Source organism: Candoia aspera, chromosome 3 (assembly GCF_035149785.1).
Source record: "Candoia aspera isolate rCanAsp1 chromosome 3, rCanAsp1.hap2, whole genome shotgun sequence".
In the NCBI taxonomy this organism is placed as follows: domain Eukaryota; kingdom Metazoa; phylum Chordata; class Lepidosauria; order Squamata; family Boidae; genus Candoia; species Candoia aspera.
Window position 1 is genome coordinate 136,150,682 of NC_086155.1, and position 21,289 is coordinate 136,171,970.

At 46.6% G+C, this 21,289-nt stretch overlaps 1 long non-coding RNA gene across 1 annotated transcript; it reads right to left on the reverse strand.

The window, feature by feature from the left end:
• Positions 1-1,896: 1,896 nt before the first annotated feature.
• On the reverse strand, positions 1,897-6,926 carry LOC134494955 (uncharacterized). The gene is made up of 3 exons (XR_010067733.1): positions 6,845-6,926; positions 3,586-3,632; positions 1,897-2,025 (listed from the first exon to the last, which is right to left on the reverse strand). It is a non-coding gene; the product is annotated as an uncharacterized LOC134494955 (long non-coding RNA).
• Positions 6,927-21,289: the final 14,363 nt, after the last annotated feature.

Consider the following 21,289-nt stretch of genomic DNA (forward strand, 5'->3'; position numbering starts at 1 on the left):
CCAACAGATGAGCTTCTTTGTGGAGAACATTGCACAATCAGGTTGCCACAATCTAGGAAGTCTGGATGCAGGCTACCATCCACCTCACCTCCAAAGAGTTTTGCCCTGTACATGATGTAAATGCTGATATAAGCATGCCAAAACAGCACAGGGTGACACATTGCACAACTTTATTTTCTGGCTGACGTCCTTACACTATGAACTTCTCTCTTCCTCACCAGGCTGCAACTAACTTTTTGGGAAGGAGTAGGATAATGTATCATATGTAGCACACAAATGTTGGGATACCAGATGAGTTGCCCTGAACATTTGTGGCAAGGAAGAGAGACAGCTCAACAAGGGTCAGGAAGAAAAACACAATAACCGCCCAGAGTCCCTCCTTCGGGGGGAGATGAGCAGTGATAAAAATTTAACTAACTAACTAACTAACTAACTAACTAAATAAATAATTTTGTTGTCAACACAATATGTATTTCTTTTATTGCATTGATAATCTGTCTTTCTAAGCATTCCTGGGAATCTCCCCTAATTTTGTCCCCCCAAATAAGAACTCTGTGGAGTAGTTGGGCTGAGAGAGAGGCACTAGCTTAAAGTCATTCAGTGAGTTCTTCAGTAGGGATGTAAACTTGGGTATTCCCTGTCCAGGTCAAACAGCTTATGTAGTTTATTAGCTATACTACATGAATCCTACACTACACTACACAGCACTGCAAATACGCGTCTATGTATTTATCTAGGAATCTGGCTGCAAATAGAAAGTAATTCTAAACATGGTATAATAAGAGGCATCTCTCTTACACACCCTTCTTTTCTATCATTGTGGTTTGCCATTGAGTATTTATTGTAATACACCAAATTTAAAAAAACCCAAACATATTAGAAGTCTTCCAAACATTGGCAACTGCTTTATCTTGAATCCTACCAACAGTCCCATCTCTGCAGACCTGGCACTGGCTCTTCAAAATTTCAGTAGATATCTTCTCCATTCCTTTACAGAACTTGAAGCCAGAGTTTCTGCATACTAAGTAGGCATATGCATTTCATCACCCATTCATGGACCTTCCTCTGAAGCAGAGACAATAACAGGATAGCTAGATGTCAGTACTGATTGTCTAAAAAATATCCTGTTTGTTTCTATTTCCTTGGCTATGGTCATTTCCCCACAACCGATTCAAAGCATCATCCATCCCTTGTTTTGTCAACACAAAATGTTGCTGTCATAACACTGGCAGTCTGAATTACCAGTCCCTATCTTGTTGATGGTTTATCTATTGTGGGCTTATCTATTAGGACTCTGCCTTGTCCTAATTTACAGGTCAGCCAGTCGTCATAAGCAAGCTGACTGGTGTTTCTATCTAGCTTTGCTGCTATCCTTCTTCAGCATATCACCAGCAGTATGAAAACATCCACAGTTGGGGCACTGCAGCATGAATCAGGTAGATCTGACATCATTATGCAATTCCATAATCAGGTATCTGCTTGTTTTTTCTAGGCTGATTTATCTGACCCGCCCTAGGGATGTCTTGCGAAAATAATGTAAAGTGAAGAAATACACGGGAGGCTGGCTTCCAGTTGCAAATGTGTGTCTATGAAAATTCAAACCAATTTAAATGTAAACTAAGCAATGAAACAGGCTGTAATTTAGTCAGCCTTACTTGCATATGCATAGGAAGAAACAGCCAGAACAAAATTGTCCTCAAGGAGGAAGGAGACAGAGCCGTATACCATCCTGACTGGGCAGCTAACTAGATCCTATAGAACTGGATTACTGAGTAATGCTATCTTTCAATTTCACCAGGGGAATTGATTGCAATGGCCAAAGGCAAGGAAACTGGCAAACAATCAACAAATGCCCAATTTGACCTTCCTTATTATTTTCAGAATATTGCATCCATTCTGATGTCATTTTGTAGCTGCACAATATATCATTATTTCTTCTTCCTTTTCCTCTTCCTCTTCCTCTCCTTCTTCACCAAAGACAATAGTTGAGCTCTTCTCTTTCTGGGTTGGAACCCTGGGCAGAAGCTGATTTCGAAAACAAGGAGCAGTGAGTTAACTGATAATGAAGAAATTTGCAAAAACCAGAACTAATTCAGAGAGTAAATTGTGGGAGAAAAATGGCAGCACTGGAGGCTGAACAATGATGAGAGAAAAGTTTGGGCCTGCCTCTCCCAACACCTCTGGATACCCCATACCATATTGTTTGATCTCAGCTCATTATCAATGCTACAGATTTTACACACCTTGAAATCAGTAGAATTTTCAGAAATACATATACAGGAATGAATGCAGGGGTAGGTATTAGCATTTATGTATGTACAGTATGTATGTATATATGTAGTATATTTTGTGGCAATTGAGGAGGATGTTATTTTAATCACAGAGCCTTAAAGGCAGGATGAAACAATCTCTTGTTGGTCAATTTAGAAAAAAGTTTGAACACTGATTTGTTGACAATTCTCTCCAGCTTGAGACTTACAAGTGTACTGCCATAACCAAGCTGAAACCAATTTAATGTTAACATTAAGTCTGCAAATAGTGAAATCAGTCTAGATCAGTGTTTCTCAAAGTGTGGTCTGAGGACCCCTGTGGGTTCCTCCAAGACCATCTCAGGAGTCTGTGAAATCACAATTATTTGCCAGCCTATGTTGAAAAACGATACAATATTAAAATCCCACCAAACAAGAAGCAGTAGTGTGTGAGACGTAGTACTGTGAGAAGCAGTAGTGGCAGTGAATGTGTCAATTTTAATTTTTAATATGGTAAATTAAATATAACCTATACAAACAAAAGCTCTTTTGGGGTCCTCCATAATGTTTAAAAGTGGGAAGGGGACCTGAGAGAAAAAAGTTTAGGAAACATTCGTCTAGATCATTCTTCAGTGGTTTGGAACTGGACTGAGAAGACTGGAAGGACAAAAAGGATGATGATGTAGGGAGACTCAAAACGTATTATAACAAATCTTGTACTGTGTTCAGTTAAAGACAGTAATGATGGCCTTTTGAAAGGAAGGCAATTCACTGAGTGTCATATGAGACTGAATTGCATTAATTAATTAAACTATTGTGTTTTATTATTGCAATTTGTTCATTTTGATCTGCTGATATTATAGCGGTTTTATTTGTTTAACTTGGTTACAAGGTACATTGAGTTGATTATGATTCAGTGGCATGGAAGTTCAATATATAATTTAAAAAACCTAAAGGGTCCCCTTTTGGGGGAGATGGGCGGTGATAGAAATTTGAAAAATAAATAAATAAAGAGTTGAACAACCCAGCCATACACACTTGTTCAGCCAAGTGTACATGCTGGTCCCAAGCCTGGACAAATGGGGAGGGTTAAGGAAAGACATGACACGAATTTCAAAAGAACATTTATATGTGCTTCACTGACTACAGGAAAGCTTTTGATTGTGTTGACGTGACAACCTATGGAGAGCCCTAGCAGATCTTGGGGTGCCACTACATTTGGTGAAGTTGGTAAAATCACTGTATGTAAATCAGGAAGCCACTGTATGAACTCAATATGGAGACACTGATTGGTTCAAGATTGAGAAAGGTGTGCAACAAGGTTGCAGTCTGTTACCTTTCTTATTCAACTTGTACGCTGAAGTGATCATCAGGAAACTGGAGCTAGACGAATCAAAAATTGGGGTAAAAATTGGAGGAAGAATAATCAATAACCTTCGATATGCAGATGATACAACCCTCCTCTCAGAAACCCAGGAAGGCCTAAAGCACCTGATCATGAGACTCAAAGAAGAAAGCAAGAAGTTTGGCCTCTTTCTGAATATCAAAAAGACCAAACTCATGACAACTGCAAGGAATGGAAACATCAGAATAGTAACTGATGGAGAGGAGGTGGAATGTGTGGAAGAATTCACCTTTTTAGGATCACTGGTCAATCAAAATGGCGAAAGCAGCCAAGAAATTAAACACCAAATCATGCTGGGCCACACAGCAATGATGAGTATGAATCAAATTTGGAAAAACAAGGATGTCAGCTTGACAACTAAGTGTAGACTAGTCCACACTATTGTGTTCCCCATAGCTACAGATGGCTGTGAAAGTTGGATGATGAAAAAGTTGGATGGAAGGAAAATTGATTTGTTTGAACTATGGTGTTAGAGGAGGCTCTTGCACATCCCTTGGACTGCAAAGATAACAAATAAAGAAGTGTTGAAGCACATAAAACTGGTCGTGTCACTAGAAGGAAAAATAACAAAACTTAGACTTAGTTACTTCAGTCATGTTATGGGATCAACATCACTGAAGAAAGACATTATGCTTGGAATGGTCAGTGGCAAAAGATGATGAGGACGCCAAAGAACGTGCTGGTTGGATGTAATCACATCAGACACAGGCCAAAATATAAAGCAACTGAAAGAAGCTGTACAAGATTGGAAATCATGGAGAGAGCTGGCTTATGGAATCGCCAAGCGTCAGATACGACTGAATGGATAATTCGATTTGAATGATTTGAACATGTGGGATTGAGGGGGAAAACTCCTTTTATGAAATCAGAATAATATCCATAAAGTGATGGCATAAAACTGTTTGAGGAGCTCTGGATGAGAAGAGACCAGCATCGGGGGGGAACACTGGTAGCGGGTTAGCACCCCCATTACAAGTGGGAAAAGGACCCGACTCTTCACATTTTAAGCCACACATTACATGGGATGCCCACTTCTTTTGTTCATTCTTTGCCCAGCCAAAGTCAGCCTAGGAAAATTTTGTATGAAAGGCATACAGGAAAAGGGTGCTTATCCCTTTCTCCTCCTATTTTTCAGTTAAAGGTTGGTCCATGGTTATGATTCATTGGTTATGAGGCAGGGTCTAAGGCATACCGTTTTTCAGACAGCAGTAAACATGTAACTATATCACGATCTGCCACGTTCGCAGAACATAGCAATTGGCATAGAGTGCATGCCAACTCAGAAGTATATTTGCCTGAAACAACTCCTTACCAGCCTAGGCACATAAAACATGAAATAAAACAGGAGACAGAGGCACCTGAGTACAGCAGCGAAGGCACAGAGGAGGAAAGACGGCAGCCCAGAAGGTCTGAGAGGACTAACAAGGGTATTCCTCCTGATCGGTATAAAGCTAGTAGAGCAACAGCTTGCCATGTTTATATTGAGCCACAGTCCTATCAAGAGGTAATGCAATTGTCAGTGGTTGAACAGAAAAAATGGATAGAGGCTATGGACAGAGAAATGTCCTCTTTAAATGAGCACAGAGTTTTCACGAAAGTACAAGTACCACACAATAAGAAAATGATAGGATGCAGATGGGTATATAGGAGAAAGATCCTGAAAAATGGAGAATTATTATATAAAGCGAGGCTGGTAGCCCGGGCTTTACTCAGAGAAAACACGAACAATATGAGGATGTGTTTGCACCAACAGTAAAAAGCGAAACCATCCGATTGGCATTGACTCTGGCAGCTGTCCACAAATATGTACTGCATCATTTCGACGTGGACACTGCCTACTTGCACGCAAATTTGGATGAAGAAATCTATATGTACCAACCGCCAGGGTACGATAAAATGCGATCAGGCGCAATCCTAAAAGTAAACAAGGCCCTCTATGGGCTAAAGCAATCAGCACATAATTGGAACCTGTGTTTAGATGCAAAATTACAGAAACTAAATTTCAGGCGTGGTAAAGCAGACCCATGCCTCTATATAGGGATGGATGGAGACACATTATCCATTTTATTGGTATTTGTAGATGATTTATGTTTCATGACAAAGACACAGGAACAAGTAGACACATTTGCCACTCAATTGGGAAAGGAAATACAGCTAAAGAAATTAGGCGAAATAGAGAATTATTGTCCTGATTACCAGGAAACACACTGAGGCGAGGACTTGGTCTCTAATATTTATTAGTAGTACTTAACAAGAATCCTAACAAACTGAGAAAGCGTGGGAAAACCCAGCCATATAAACCCCAAAGGTTAAGGCGGTCCCGATCTGTGTCTCTTTGAATGGCTGAACAGTTCCTCAGTGCTACGCATGCGCTTGACAGTCCGGGTGAGAGCCCCCTGCTCGCCATCCTTACTCATGACAATTATCTAGGATTAGAGATAACACGCACACACGCAGGAGGATTCATTTTGACACAGAGAAAGAAGATAGAAAGGCTGTTACAGAATTATCACATGGAGAACTGTAAACCAGTTCAGACCCCGATGTCCACGGAGTACCAGAATTTAGAACAGGAGGGGCCGTGCGATCCTGAATCGTTTCAATCAGCTGTGGGAAGTTTGTTATACATTTCGCAATGGTCGAGACCAGACATAACCAGCACAGTGAATATTTTAAGTCAACACACTACACAACCCACACAGACTGATTGGACCGGCATTAAACATGTGTTAAGATATTTAAAAGGAACAATTGATCTTGGACTCCATATACAGCCATCAAACGCGTTAGTCCTGAAATGCTATGTAGACAGTGATTGGGCAAGTAACAAGGTGGACAGAAAGTCAACGTCTGGCTTCCTCATTATGTTTGTGGACACCAGCATAGGATGGAAGACTAGAAAGCAAACTATCGTTGCACTATCCACAGCGGAATTTGTAGCACTATCACACTTACGCACGGAATTGACATGGTACATACTCCTATTACAAGATGCCAATATTGCAGTCACACAACCCATACCGGTCATGAAGGACAACAGGACCTGCATACAGATGGCTACAGGAGAACGGGTAAAAACCAGAAGTAAACACATGGACATAAAATACTGCAATTGCAGAGAGGCAGTCAAAAATAAAGTAATTGATATACAGTATTGCCCAACAGAGGAGAATCTGGCAGATATATTTACCAAGCTGGTGAGCGTACAGAAACACATAGATATCATCCAGCAACCGGGATTACAGACTGTTCGCCAGTAAATAGGAGGGGTGTCAGGGATGTGATTTCCATGGCAAAGCAGTCTGGGAAATGTAAGAATGCGAGGCAGAGAAAAAGTGCTGTCTAATGGTCTGATGCAATGTCCAGCAATGTCTGATGCAATGTCCAGCACAAGACAGTCACAAGACAATGACAGAGCAGGTTGATGCAAGGTGACATTTGATTGGCTAGCAGCCACATAAATATGGAAGCAAAGCATAGGCATTCTCTCTCATTTGTGAAAAGTCTTTCTGTTACTCTGCCGATTTGACAATTTTACTGCTGTATTTGGATATTGGATTTACTGTACACTGGACTATGTTTATTGGATTATGGGTGTTGGTTTCTCTATGGACTTTGTATCCTTTATATACCAACAACTTCTAGAGCGCTATGCGTAAGTGTTATTGTTCTTTGCACATTTTTCTGTAAATAAACGGGTAAATAGTGCACCACAAGGACTGATATTTTTTTAACCCCAGGGACACGATGCTTAGTGGAATTCTCTCCCCAACAGTCCATAAGAACTTTCCCCCCACAAGAGGGTAGATTGAGTAACAGCACAAGAGACCAAGTTTAATGGACTGGAAGAGAAACGGTTAACCTGCTGCTCTTCCATTCTGGTGTCTCTTCAGCAATATTTTGGATTAAAAATAATGTTTGTGGAGGAAAGAATTGTGGAAATCTGTTTAACTGGGAACTTGGTGCTTGAGCAGAATTTTAAAAGTCCATGGGTTGGATGTATGGATATATGTCCATTAGATGGCAGCCTTGTTCTACAAATGGAGCAACCAAATTTAGCCTCTTAATACTACATGTTGTACTTGTGGCATTTCATTTGAATGTCTGCTTGTTGTAATATTACACATTTAAAGCTTAAACTATTTCTAACTGCCTGCTTTTTAACCAAACTAGATGCAGATGTGTTGTAAATCTGATTGTACTTTAACACTTTGCTAGGTAGACTCTGTAATGCACAGTTTTTCTCAGAAATCTATCACTTGTTTGGCATAAAAGGGGAAATGAAATGGAGGACTCTGTCCTGGGAAACATTTTTAGACCAAATACTGTATTACACAGAATATTACAATACTGTATGAGTTAATGATTAATGAGTTAGTTGATACCAGAGGTTTAGTATACAGTTCCAAACTATTCAAAATGTCCTGTTTGTCAACACTATTATGATGGGCAAAAACTTTATCTATGGAATATAAAATCATTGAATTTTCTGATACATATTGTTCTTCCTGTCTTTCAGATGAGTGTAACTAAAGGGAGAGCTGTATTTGGGTTTTTGAATGGTGTGCCAGGATCTGTACTCTGAACTGGGTGCCCCAGGACAAAGTATCATTTTGATTCAATCTCATTTTAATTTTATTAAAATTAAATATTATAAGATTATGAATAAGATCCAGGTTGTTCATAATAATCAGAACATGCTTTTCTACAAAGTTCAGCTATAGCTGATATTAGAGAAATAATTTCCAGTTCATTTTGTACACTTAGGTTCCGTTATACTGGTGAGAGGATTTTACTCAATGCAAGTATACTGATAAAAGTTTCAGAGCACTTTGAAGATCCTTTGAGTTAAAATGTGAAGATTGCTCTTGAGGACAGCTGTGACGTTCTGGGTCTGGCCACATCAAGTGACAGCCCTGGCTGAGGCATTTAACTGGAGTGGAAGAGACCCTCCTATTCCCTTGGAACAGCTGGTCCTACATAGGGATAAAACTCCTTATTTCTATAGATCTTCAAATGAAATTAATTCACCCTTTCATGTTGATAACTGCAATAAATCAGAGCTACTGTGATTCATCAGGACAAAGTTTGGTACATGCTTACTCAAAGGAAAGTGGCACTGAATATATTTTCAGTGTATATTTCTAATTTACCCTTAAGCAAAATTTGTGAGCAGATTGCAAGATTATTAAAACATTAAAAACTGAAGAAATTAAAAAGACACTTAAAGGAAAAAACCTCAAAAAATAAAAGGCAAACAATAAATACATAGTCCAAGAAACTTAAGCATCAACTATTCCAACACAATTGTTATTTAAAATGAAATTTGAACATACCCTTATAGAAATGCTTGGGAGAATAATGGTAGGTTCAGTGTCAACTCAGTGAGGTTTATTCCAGGTTAATGTATTTAAGGCCATTTCTTCACCACTGAATATCTTCTGTCACCCAGTCATCACTGAGACAATAAAACCTGTAAGCCACTAGTAGGGTTTCTGCCCAAGTTTGCATTTTAAGATACTTGAGTTGTAAACCAGGGATTTCTGCTTCTATATGATGGTGATGACTACATTTCTATATATACAGTTACTTGTTGTAGATGTTTTATAACTAAAATACCCCAAGCTAATTAAAAAAAAGCCCACTGAAATAATCAAAAGAGCTAAAAGAATGAAAACATTAACTACTTCTCAGAAATCAATTTTTCAGGTATTTTCAAAAGCCACCAGCAACATTAGTTCTGTTAAGTCAGTGGAAAGCCAGTTCCAAACTTTAGGACAGCTATGCAGAAGGCTACTTAGAATTACTGCCCATTAGACCTGAAGTGAATGCAGATGGACTTCCCAGATGACCTTAATAATACCTGATACGGATCATGTAGAAAGAGGTTTCTCCTAAGTGACCCAGGTATCAGTCATCTGGAACTTGAAAGATAATAGCTAGCAAAGGATACTGGCATGGAAATGAATTGGGTGGTCTTAATCCCAGCAGTTTTAAATCCTGTAGCATATCCTGAGCCTTTTACTTTTTTCTGCTAGTAGAGATGTATTCAGTTAGGTCTGCAATCTCATGGTGCATTCCTTGTGAAGACTGTGGTTTGATGCTTGTTCTGACTCCCTTATCAAAACAGTTTCTCTCTTCTGCTTACCATAGAGCCTCCTTAATGAATACATTTGCAAACCTTGAAAGATTTCACACTATTTTATAGTATTTTGGCAAGCCCTAAATAAAACTTGTGTGGTGCAGAGTGGTTGGCAGCAGTATTGCATCCAAGACTCTCCCCACGACCGGAGTTCAATCCCAGCGAAAGCTGGATTCTCTGGTAGCTGGCGTAGGTCAACTCAGCCTTCCATCCTTCCGAGGTCAGTAAAATGAGTTCCCAGCTGGCTGGAGAAGGTGACAACTGGGGAAGGCAATGGCAAACCACCCCACTATAGTCTGCCAAGAAAATGTCACGGAAGCAGCGTCCCCGCAAAAGTATCAGACATGACTTGGTGCTTGCACAGGGGACCTTTCATCTTCTTTTCAATAAAACTGTTCCCTTTGTATAGATCTGAATCCTTTAAAAAGGACAACTGGGATTTATCTGCTTTTAAAGTGATCTTAAGCAATGCACACTTTTTGAGTCTCAAGTTCATTCTCCGGTCTGTAGTAAAGGAATAATACTAAGCTATTTTACAGGACTATTTTATAAGTCAACAACATCTTGAAGTGTTAGAGTTAAATCACAATACATTGTTATTAAAATACAATGCTGGTGAATCAACATGTGAGTTTAACTCCATGGGATGATGTTTGTTGTTGTTTATTCATTTAGTCGCTTCCGACTCTTCGTGACTTCATGGACCAGCCCACGCCAGAGCTTCCTGTCGGTTGTCAACACCCCCAGCTCCCCCAGGGACGAGTCCGTCACCTCTAGAATGTCATCCATTCGCCTTGCCCTTGGTCGGCCCCTCTTCCTTTTGCCCTCACTCTCCCTAGCATCAGCATCTTCTCCAGGGTGTCCTGTCTTCTCATTATGTGGCCAAAGTATTCCAGTTTTGCCTTTTATATCATTCCCTCAAGTGAGCAGTCTGGCTTGATTTCCTGGAGGATGGGCTGGTTTGCTCTTCTTGCAGTCCAAAGCACTCTCAGAATTTTCCTCCAACACCAGGGATGATGTTACATCTGATCAATCTTTTTTCTGTTCCATTAGATTGTGAAAAATTTGGCAATGTGTTAGTGTAGAATAATGCTCCCCCCCATAAATAAATGGAGCAGTGGGGGGGCATTTTTTTTCCAACTGTTGTTAATGTTGGTTGCCTTGCCAAGTTACTTGGATAAACTAAACTTGCCTGTCAACTGAGGGCTTTAATTTTGGATTTTTGCTACTGAAACATAGCAGAGGCAGAATGTATCTTGGCAGTTAAAATTTGAGCTCAGTTTGCAGGAGTTCGGCAATTAGCAGCGTTAGTATAGTGCTTCTAAGTGAAGCATATTTCAGGCTGGCTAATAATACATCCTGTAAGCTCATAAGAGCCTTCAGCAGAAGAAAACTCTTCACTTAAATAGGTTTTAAGGTTTTAAAATAGGTTTTATAACATTGCACAAATGCCTTATGAATACACAAGGCAGAGGGCAGGAGAGAAATGAGGAACTGGCTTTAGGTGGATAATATGATGAAGGAAAGAGGAAGAGATGGTGTAGAGAACCTGCTTGGTGTCTGAAAATCAAAATCAGGCTGTTCCGTTTCTCTGGTTCATTGCCTTGTTGCAATGACTGCTCCAAAATCCTAATGAATAGAAACATATTTTCTTAGCAAAACTTATATAATTAGTGTTGGATATTGAAATATTCTGTGTGCACATGGGAATATCACTGTTTGAGAATCTAACCTGAGCAAGAATGAGTAAAGTAGGTTTTATAACTATTACAGAAAGGAGGTTAATTTACAGGAAATACTTTATAGGGTTAGGCAAAGCCTAGCATCTAGCTAGCTATACTACATCCTATCAGGAAGAAAGTCCAAGAGAATGTGCTCCATATGGAAGTGACCTCTGGTTGGCAATCTCTTAGATAAAGAGCAAGCACAGTGCCAGGCAAAGAGGGTACACAGAGTAAATCCCTCATTCTCTATCTACACACTATTTGTGGTCAGTGGGTGATGAGGTGCTGAAGAGTCTGTGCCATTGGATTTGGACTTCAATGACCCTTCTCACTAGCTTGTGCACCTTTTCACAACTCCCATAATCTCTTGATGGGTTCTGTGCCACCTCTGGCCAAAAGCTTAGTGAGTGCATCTGCCAGAACCTCTTCTGATGGGCAGCATTTCTGTTCAATGTGTACCTCCTCTTGAACATCCCCCACACAGCGGTACTTAGTGTCTGCAGCCTTTTTCTTTTTGTCTCCTTCAGTGGCCAGCATCCTTTTGATGGCCTTCCATGTACAGGGTTCTTCTACTTGCTCCCTCCTGGCAATGTAGGGGGTAGCCTAATGCTCAGGGTAACATATATGGTACAACTGGGGAAAAATATGAGAGAAGATGGGGGAAAACAGATTCAAGAATGCAAGTTTTCCAGTTCTACCATAACTAAACAGAATGGTCACATAGGAGTTAAATGGCAGTGGATCTCAGTTTAGTTAAGGCTATAGACTGCATTGTCCCACTTTCTGCAGCCATCTGGACCAAATCTTATCCTGGTATTTAAAGCAACACAGCAAGCCTTACCCATGTGAAGTTGTAGCCCGTTTTCTTTTCTGGCAATGCCATTTTGCAAATGAGAGATCACAAAGAAGGATAGGAGTGCTAGCCACCCTTTGCTGTTGGTTCTGCACTAAAATCTGCTAAAGCTATATTGAAGCATTCCAAAAAATGACTCCGCTTTTGGACTAGCAGAATTCCAGAAATAAATTCTCTCTCTCTCTCTCAATCTCTCAATCTCTCTCTCTCTCTAAAGGGGACTGCCAATGCAGCATCTGAGGGGGGCAGAAAGATGCTCAGCATTAAAGTACCCTAGGCTAAAAAATATTGGCCATAGCAACTTGTGTAAGGTCATCTTGTGCGTCAGTGGGAGAACCAAGAATAGAAAATAGCTTTGCTCTTCAAAAGTGCAGCCCACACAGTCTCTTCTGTGTACAGAAAACCACCCTACTTAAAAGTATTTTACTGCTCATGTATTTATCTTCTGGAATTTGAGAGGGGGGAAACGACATACTAGAACTGTCTTCCCCAAACTGATGTCCTGCAGTTGTTCAGTGACAATGCCTACCAGGGCCAATATTCATGGGATGGGGTGTGTGACAAGAACCGTGAATCAACACATGTGGAAGGGGGCAGGTTGCTGTAGACAAATTACCCAGCATATTTTTGAGGGGGAGAAAAAATGTGTTTTGTAAATGTGGCCAAATAGAGAACACATACCTGAATAGTAATTTATTTTCTGTTTATGATTACTATTAATTTCTTTAAATCCTCTTTAAAATTACAGACCTGGTGTGATTCCCATAACATCTTCATTTCCCATTCCCACCTTCTTCTTTTTTCCTAATTACAAGCATTATGTATGATACGGAAAAGGAGCAGAAGGGGCCGGGATTTTGCTTGTAAGTTCATGACTGATGTGATACTTTTCTAGAGGCACAATGAAGCCTGGCCATTTTTTGTGTACTCCTTTTGAAGCTTTGCAGTTGAATATTTTAGGCATTTGCTTTTGAGGTTCCCCCACCCTTTATCTGCTTTTACTGTTACAAGAAAGAGGCCTTGCAGAAAAAAGGACTTCGTTATTATGTATTTCTTTCCATGGGTCATTGTGATGTGGACAATATTCATTTGGAAAATATAAGGGAACAGGATATTATGAGAAGGTAACTCAATGGTAGCACCATGCCTTGTATTCAGCCCTGGTGATCTTGGCCCATCTCTTAACCTAACTTTCTTTATGGGGCCTGATGTGAGGATAAAGTTGAGAGAGTCCCATATTTGAGCTTCTTGGAGGAAAGGTGGGATAAAATTGTCATGCGCTGCCTACCTCTGAATAACGTTCAGACACTGGGTTGCAAAGCAGGCTCTGGTTTATTTCAGGATAGGTACAACGTTGTTAGAAAAAGCTGAGAGTGACAGGAGCGCGCCGGTGCGGGGTTTAAATACCCCGCGCCGGTCAGCGCCCCCTCGCTCTCGGTCACGTCACCCCCCTTTGTCCCATGCGTTGCCCTGCCATTGGTTGAGGGTTTCTAGGATCGCCCATCCGCAGGTTTTCATTCTTCTGCTGATTGCTTTCAGCTGGGCGATCCCCGTGGTATTGCTGCTGATGGCTTGGGTGGCTCCGTGATCCGTTTATCTATTGTTTGTTAGCCGTTAGTCGTTGTGGGTTGATGGCTACTTAACTTGTACCCCTTCACCTATTTCCTTGTCATTGTCATGAGTGCCATTGCGCTGATTACTTTAGCTCAACGGCACTCATGACATACTGCCCCCTTTCCGAATAGTGTTCTCCCCCGGGTTTCTGGGTTTCCCCCATGGAGCTGTCAAAACGCCATTTTTTTTTTTTTTTTTTTTTTTTTTTTTTTTTTTTCAAAGTTCCCGCCGGAGTAGTTGTCGCCCCTCCCTTTGCTCCTCCCTCTACCACGTGCCTTCCCAGGGTGTGTCCATGGTGCGCATGCTCGGGTTCTGACCTGGCGTGCGCATGCTCCAACCACACCCTGTTTGTTTGGCTCAGTTCGGCGAGGCGAGAGGCGTGGCTGGTCGGGTGCTGCTCAGCTCCAGGTAGGGCCCTTTTTTGCTTATTTGGAGTGCGTCGCCTTTGTTGTGTCTCCTGGGCGTTGCCCCCAGGTTGCCCTGTTGACTTGCTTGCCACTCCCCCGCGGCCAAGGGGCGGGGGGAGGGTGCTGGCGATCGTTTGTCACCACCCCGTGGGCCCGGGGCGGGGGGAGTGAGTCCCGGGGGGGGGAAGGTCCACCCAAGTCGCGGGCTTGGGGGGGGCCCCTTCCCTTGGGGCACGGGAGGCGGGGGGAGGCCTGCGGGGGGGGGGGTTGGTTTTGCTGACCTTGATTGCGGTTTGTCGGGGTATGCCCGGTGGAATGCTCTGGTCAGGTCAGGCGCTTTAACGTTGTGCGCCGCCACCCATTCCGGGTGGGGGAAGTGTTTCCACCTGACCAGATAGTGTAGGGTTCCTCGTTGCTTGCGTGAGTCGAGGATGTCCCTTATCTCGAAGTGGTGTTGCCCGTCGATCATAAGCGGTGCGGGCTGAGGCGTGCTTGGGTGCCATCGGGAGGTGGTTGCCGGTTTTAGGAGGCTGGTGTGGAACACCGGGTGGAGCCTCCGGAGGTTGTGTGGCAGGTCCAGGCGTATTGCTACCGGGTTCACTATTTGCGTGACTCGGAACGGCCCGATGTACTTAGGCCCCAGTTTTTTCGAGGGTTGGGTTGACTTTAGGAACTTGGTGGAGAGATAGGCCATGTCCCCCGCCTGGAACGTCGGTTGTTGGCGCCGGTGCTTGTCGGCCTGCTCTTTGTAAGCAGCCTGTGCCTCCTTCAGCGCCGCCGTGATTACTGGCCATGCTTCCGCGATCTTCCGTCCCCAGTCGCTGGCGTCCACCTGGGGTTCCGGGGGTTGAGGTAGCTCCGGTATGGGGACGAAGTCGCGCCCCGAGACTACTTCGAACGGGGTTTTTCCCGTGCTCGTGTGGACGGCGTTGTTGTATGCGACTTCGGCGAACGGGAGCAGTTCAGCCCAGTCGTCCTGGTGGTAGTTCGTATAGGATCGTATAAATTGCTCTAAGGTGGCATTAAGAACCTCAGTGGCTCCGTCCGTCTGCGGATGCCAAGCCGTAGACAGGGCCTGTTGGGTCCCCGTCAGCTTCAAGAAGGCCCGCCAGAATTTGGAGGTGAACTGTGTGCCCCTGTCGGTCACCACACGTGCGGGACATCCGTGTAGCCTGTACACGTGGATGAGGAAGAGTTTGGCTAGTTGTTGAGAGGATGGGACTGACGTGCAGGGGATGAAGTGGGCCTGCTTTGAGAAGTAGTCCTTCACCACCCAAATGGCCGTTTTCTTCTGGCTGGGTGGGAGGTCCACTATAAAATCCATAGAGATTTCCTCCCATGGGCGGGAGGGTTCTGCCACCCGTTGCAATAGCCCCGCGGGTTTGCCTGGTGCCCGTTTGGCCCGAGCGCACGTTGGGCAGGACGCCACGTAGGTTTTTACGTCTCGCCTGAGCGCGGGCCACCAGAATTGCCGCCGTGTTAGGTGTAGGGTCTTGAGGAACCCAAAGTGTCCCGCTTGCTTGGCGTCGTGTGACCTATGCAAGATCGCCTGGCGTTGCGAGTCCGGGACGTAGATTCTGCCTTCCCCCCATGCTAGGTCTTGCGCCATCGTTACCTTGTCGGGGTTTGCCAGGAACCAGGGGTCGGTTTTGAGGGCGGCGGCGAGGTCCGTGCGCATTCCCCCTGGTAGTTGCGGTTGCCTTCTTTCCGTCGCCGGTTGTCCCGCCGTCGGCTGCGCCGTAGCGTCGAGCTGCCTCCGTGCGCCGCTTCGGGTGGTCACGGCCATCCCCAGTTGCGAGGCGGATAGGACCGTCCCAATGGTGTCTGGGGCGGGCTCTTCGTCTTGGGGCAGCCGGGAGAGGGCGTCGGCCAGGAAGTTCTTCTTGCCCGGCATGAACTTCAACTGGAAATCAAAGCGGCTGAAGAATTGTGCCCATCGGACCTGTTTTGGGCTAAGGCGTCTAGGCGTTCGTAGGGCCTCGAGGTTCCGGTGGTCCGTCCAGACCTCGAATGGTTGGGTGGCTCCCTCGAGTAGGTGACGCCATGTCTCTAGTGCCGATTTCACCGCGAAGGCTTCTTTCTCCCAGACGTGCCATCGCCTCTCTGTCTCGGAGAACTTCCTTGACAGGTAGGCGCATGGTTTCAGGAGCCCCGTGGAGTCTTTTTGTAGGAGGATGGCTCCCAGGGAGAAGTCTGAGGCGTCGGCTTGGACCACGAACGGCCGTTCTGGGTCCGGGTGCGCGAGGATTGGCTCCGTCGTGAACAGCGCTTTCAGCTTGTCGAATGCGGTCTGGCACGCGGGAGTCCAATTCAGCACTGTGCCTGGGTTCTTGGCGCGTCTGGTGTCCCCCACCCCTTTGGTTTTGAGGAGGTCCGTTAAGGGTAGGGCTATCTCAGCGAACCCCCGGGCGAAGGACCTGTAGAAATTCGCGAATCCCAGGAAGCTCTGTAGTTGCCGTCTGTTGCGGGGCCGCTCCCAGTTTAGTACCGCTTCGACTTTTGCGGGGTCCATCTCGATGCCGTCCCCGGAGATTCGATACCCCAAATAGTCTAGGCGGTCTTTGTGAAACTCGCACTTTGTGGGCTTTGCATAGAGCTGCGCCCTTCTGAGCTTGTCGAGGACTTGCCTGACTAAGGTTACGTGTTCCTCGTATGTTTTTGTGTAAATAAGGACGTCGTCGATGTAGACCAGGACCCCTTTAAACAGATGTTCATGCAGTACCTCATTGATGAGCTGCATGAACACCCCAGGGGCCCCCGCGAGTCCGAAGGGCAGTACCTTGTACTGGAAAGCGCCTAGGGGGCAGTTGAACGCCGTCTTCCATTCGTCCCCCTCCCTGATTCGGATGCGATAGTACGCCTCGCGCAGGTCCAATTTGGAAAAGACTTTGCCCGTGGACAGGTGGGCGAGCATGTCCTTCACCAGGGGTAAGGGGTATTTGTTGGACAGGGAAGCCGCGTTTAGGCCCCGGTAGTCGGTACAGAGCCGTAGGGTCCCGTCTTTCTTCTCCCGGAATAGGACGGGGGCTCCGACCGGTGAGCATGCTGGCTCTATAAATCCCCTGTCTAGGTTTTTATCGATGAACTCCCGGAGGGTTGCCATCTCCTTCGGGGTCATCGAATAGATCTTTGGTCTAGGTAGGGGGACGTCGGGCAGTAGGTCGATTCGGCAATCCGTCTTGCGGTGGGGGGGTAGTTGGTCTGCCTCTGCTTCTCCGAAGACCTCGGAGAAGTCGGCGTATTGTTCCGGTAGGTCTGCAGTGGTAGCGGCGTTGTCTTGTGTGGTCGCCTCCGCTCGTCCTACCGTGGGGTTGCTTTTGCCAGCTGGTACTGGTGCTCGATACTCGCCGTCGCCGAATGTGAAGGTGCGGGTCGCCCAGTTGATCCGCGGGTTGTTTTTCGCGAGCCATGGCATCCCCAGGACTGCAATGGGCCGTCCGATGGGCGTGACTACGAACGATGTGCGCTCGGTGTGAGTGCCCATTTGCAGGGTGACCGGCTCGGTTTGTAGCGTGGCTGGTTTCCCCCCCGCTGTGGAGCCGTCCAGCTGGTGGAATGCCAGCGGCGTGGGGAGGGGGAAGCAGCGGAGTTCGAGTTTGGCGACTAGGTCGGGGTGGATAAGGTTTTTTGAGCACCCCGAGTCCACTAGTGCCGCGGCCGTGGTGGCTCCGTTGCCGGCAGAGAGTTGAATTGCTGCCAATATTACGGAGCTTTTGTCGTTTCGTTGAGGTGGTTCGCGTTGCTGTCCCGCCGCCTGCCTCGCCACGCGTTTCAGGGCAAGCGGGGAGCATTTCCCGCCGGCTGGTCGGGGTCGGTATTGTCCTCTTCTCCCCAGTAAGCGTCCCAGCCCTCTTCCGGTGTCGCTGTGGCCACGGTCATTCGGCGGTGAGGGGGCGGCCCCGGGTTGGGTGGTTTGGGGCTAATTTTCGGGGCGGGCTTGGGCGCGCTGGTCGGCGGTCGGTTGGCGAAGCAGTCCGCCGTCTTGTGCCCTAATTTGCCACACCTCCCGCAGGGCTCCCGGTTGAACTTCTTTTTAGGGTATATGGGGCCGGCCATCCCCCCGTGTGGTGCGGGTACCTTTTTCCCGACGTAGTTTGTGTCTTCCGTGGTTGTCATAAGGAAGGTGCGGTGCGCGTGTTCGGCTTTCCCCGCGAGGTGGATCCACCCGTGTAACGTTTCTGGGTCGTCGCGGTAGAGGGCCCATTGGAGAACGTCGCGGTTGAGCCCCTTTTTGAAGATTTCCAGCAGGGTGGTCTCAGACCAGTCGCAGACCTTTCCCGCGAGGGCTTTGAACTCCAGGGCGTAGTCAGGGACCGTGCGTGCGCCCTGTTTAAGTCTCTGGAGTGCGCTTTTCGCCCGTACTTTGGCTAGGGGGTCTTCGAAATAGTTTTTCATCTCGTTGATGAAAGCAGGGAAGGTGGCGAGGGCGGGGGAGCTGGACTCGTACAGTTGGACGTACCAGTCCGCCGCCCTGTCTTGGAGTTTGATTGCCACGGCGCCGATCTTGTCGGCCTCGGAGTCATAGGAGTGTCCGTGCCTCCCCATGAACTCCCTAGCGTTGGTGACGAAAAACGAGAGTTTTGAGGGGGTCCCATCGAAGAAGATGGGGAAGTCCTTTGGGGCCCGGGCGTTTTGCGCGGCCCCGCCTCTCGCTTCCCGGGATGTGGTGTCGGCCGCCTGTGCCGTCTGCTGGCTTTCCGCTGGCTCGTGTGGGTTCGGTGCTTCGCTCGGGGTGTGGGCTTGTGCGGGGACGTCATTGGGTGGCGCGGGGGGCATAAGCGCCTGGAGCATGGTCCGGAGTTCCGTCAGCTGAGCCCGCATGGCCGCGAGTTCAGCTCGTGCCTCCTCGTCCACAGCCCGCACCGCCGCTGGGGCCGGTTCCGTTGGCGCGTCCTCGGGGGGGGGGGGGTTCATCGTCCCTCCGCCGCGGGTCCGCTTCCTCCTCCGTCTGATGGGTGTCTCCGTCGTCCTCCTCCGTGTCGAGCACCGTGGGGCTGTCGCTCCACGCCCGTTGCTGGGGTGCGATGTGGGGCGCGGGGTCCTCCGCTGGTTTCGGAAGTCGTGCTGCTCCCTCCCGCGGTCGGGTTGCCTCCGTCGCCATCTCCCCTTGGGGTTGGAGCTGAGGCTCGGGTCGGGTGGGGCGGGCGTCCATGGCTCCGGGAGTCCGCGGTGCCTCTGGCCTCGGTCGGTCCTCCTCTGTCTCTTGCCGCGCGGCTCGCCCTCCTTGCCCGCGCCGTTCCGGCCTCATCTTGCTGGTCTTCTCGCCGTCTACTCCTCCCGCGGCTCGTTGTCGTCCGGTGGGGCTCGGCGAGGCTGAGTTTATGACTCTCAGCTTTATGTCATGCGCTGCCTACCTCTGAATAACGTTCAGACACTGGGTTGCAAAGCAGGCTCTGGTTTATTTCAGGATAGGTACAACGTTGTTAGAAAAAGCTGAGAGTGACAGGAGCGCGCCGGTGCGGGGTTTAAATACCCCGCGCCGGTCAGCGCCCCCTCGCTCTCGGTCACGTCACCCCCCTTTGTCCCATGCGTTGCCCTGCCATTGGTTGAGGGTTTCTAGGATCGCCCATCCGCAGGTTTTCATTCTTCTGCTGATTGCTTTCAGCTGGGCGATCCCCGTGGTATTGCTGCTGATGGCTTGGGTGGCTCCGTGATCCGTTTATCTATTGTTTGTTAGCCGTTAGTCGTTGTGGGTTGATGGCTACTTAACTTGTACCCCTTCACCTATTTCCTTGTCATTGTCATGAGTGCCATTGCGCTGATTACTTTAGCTCAACGGCACTCATGACAAAAATGGACTAAAGAAACAGTACATGTAGAAAGGTAGAGTGTTCAGCTCTTCCTGGTTTGCAGATGTGTTGATGGTGAAAACTACTGAATTTCTGCATACCAAACAGCTGTCAAAGGCAAAGTGCCCTGCTGGGGCTGGGAGAGATTGTAGAGCCTTAAGCACGTGACTATTTGCCTTTGTTACCCATCCCATGAAGGGCCCAGACTTTCAGGGTTACACGCAGGGCTGAAATTCTGGGCCTGCTGACATGGTGGCCCAAAGTCCTATTCACTTCTCTAATGGGTGTTACCAGTGTCCTTGAACTGACTGGAAAATGATTCTCATAATTTCCCTGCTTCAGTGCATGAGGAACATTCATAAGTGTATTTGTTTTGAACGATTGCCGGCAGATGTGGATCATATTAATGCATGCGGCTGGACTGATGTTTCACAGCCTCTTAGGGCTACGTCCTGCTTTGAAGAGAAACGTGTGCTCACTGCAGTCAGCATGAGAAGCCAGCAACCACTGTGGCCCTCTCATGCCAAAGAATCATTCTTGCAGTTATTGTGGAAGAGAGTGGCGTGACTTCATGCTTTGGAAGGAAGAACAGAAGACAAATGGTACCAAACCTTCTGACTTTGCCGAGTTAAAAACTTCTGGCTTGTGGGCTGCATCCTTTTCTTCTCCTATGTCCTCAAGCACCTGGGGCTTCTAGCTTGCATTTCTGGCTCCATTTTGGCACTGGGTTCTCCTGCATCAGCAATCTCTCTTCCAGGCCTAAGTTTGCCAAATCAGAGGACAGCCCAAGATATTTTGTTCCTCAGGCAAAGGACAAGAGGACACTTTTTTTCCATTACACATATGAAAGCTTGCCAGACCAACTGCTGAACCTTCACTTGGTGCTCTCATCAGGATGGTTTGTTTTGCTGCACCACAAGAGCAGAAGAGCAGACTAGCTCAGGGGAATAGTGCAGGGCAGAGAACAATACTGTTGCTATCTTATGGGACTGAGGAAGCCTGCCTTCTCTGTGATGGCCCCCGCCCTCCGGAACAGCATCTTCCCAGAGGTACGGACAGTGCCCTCTTGCCTAGGGATCCAAAAAGCATGTAAGACCTGGCTTTGG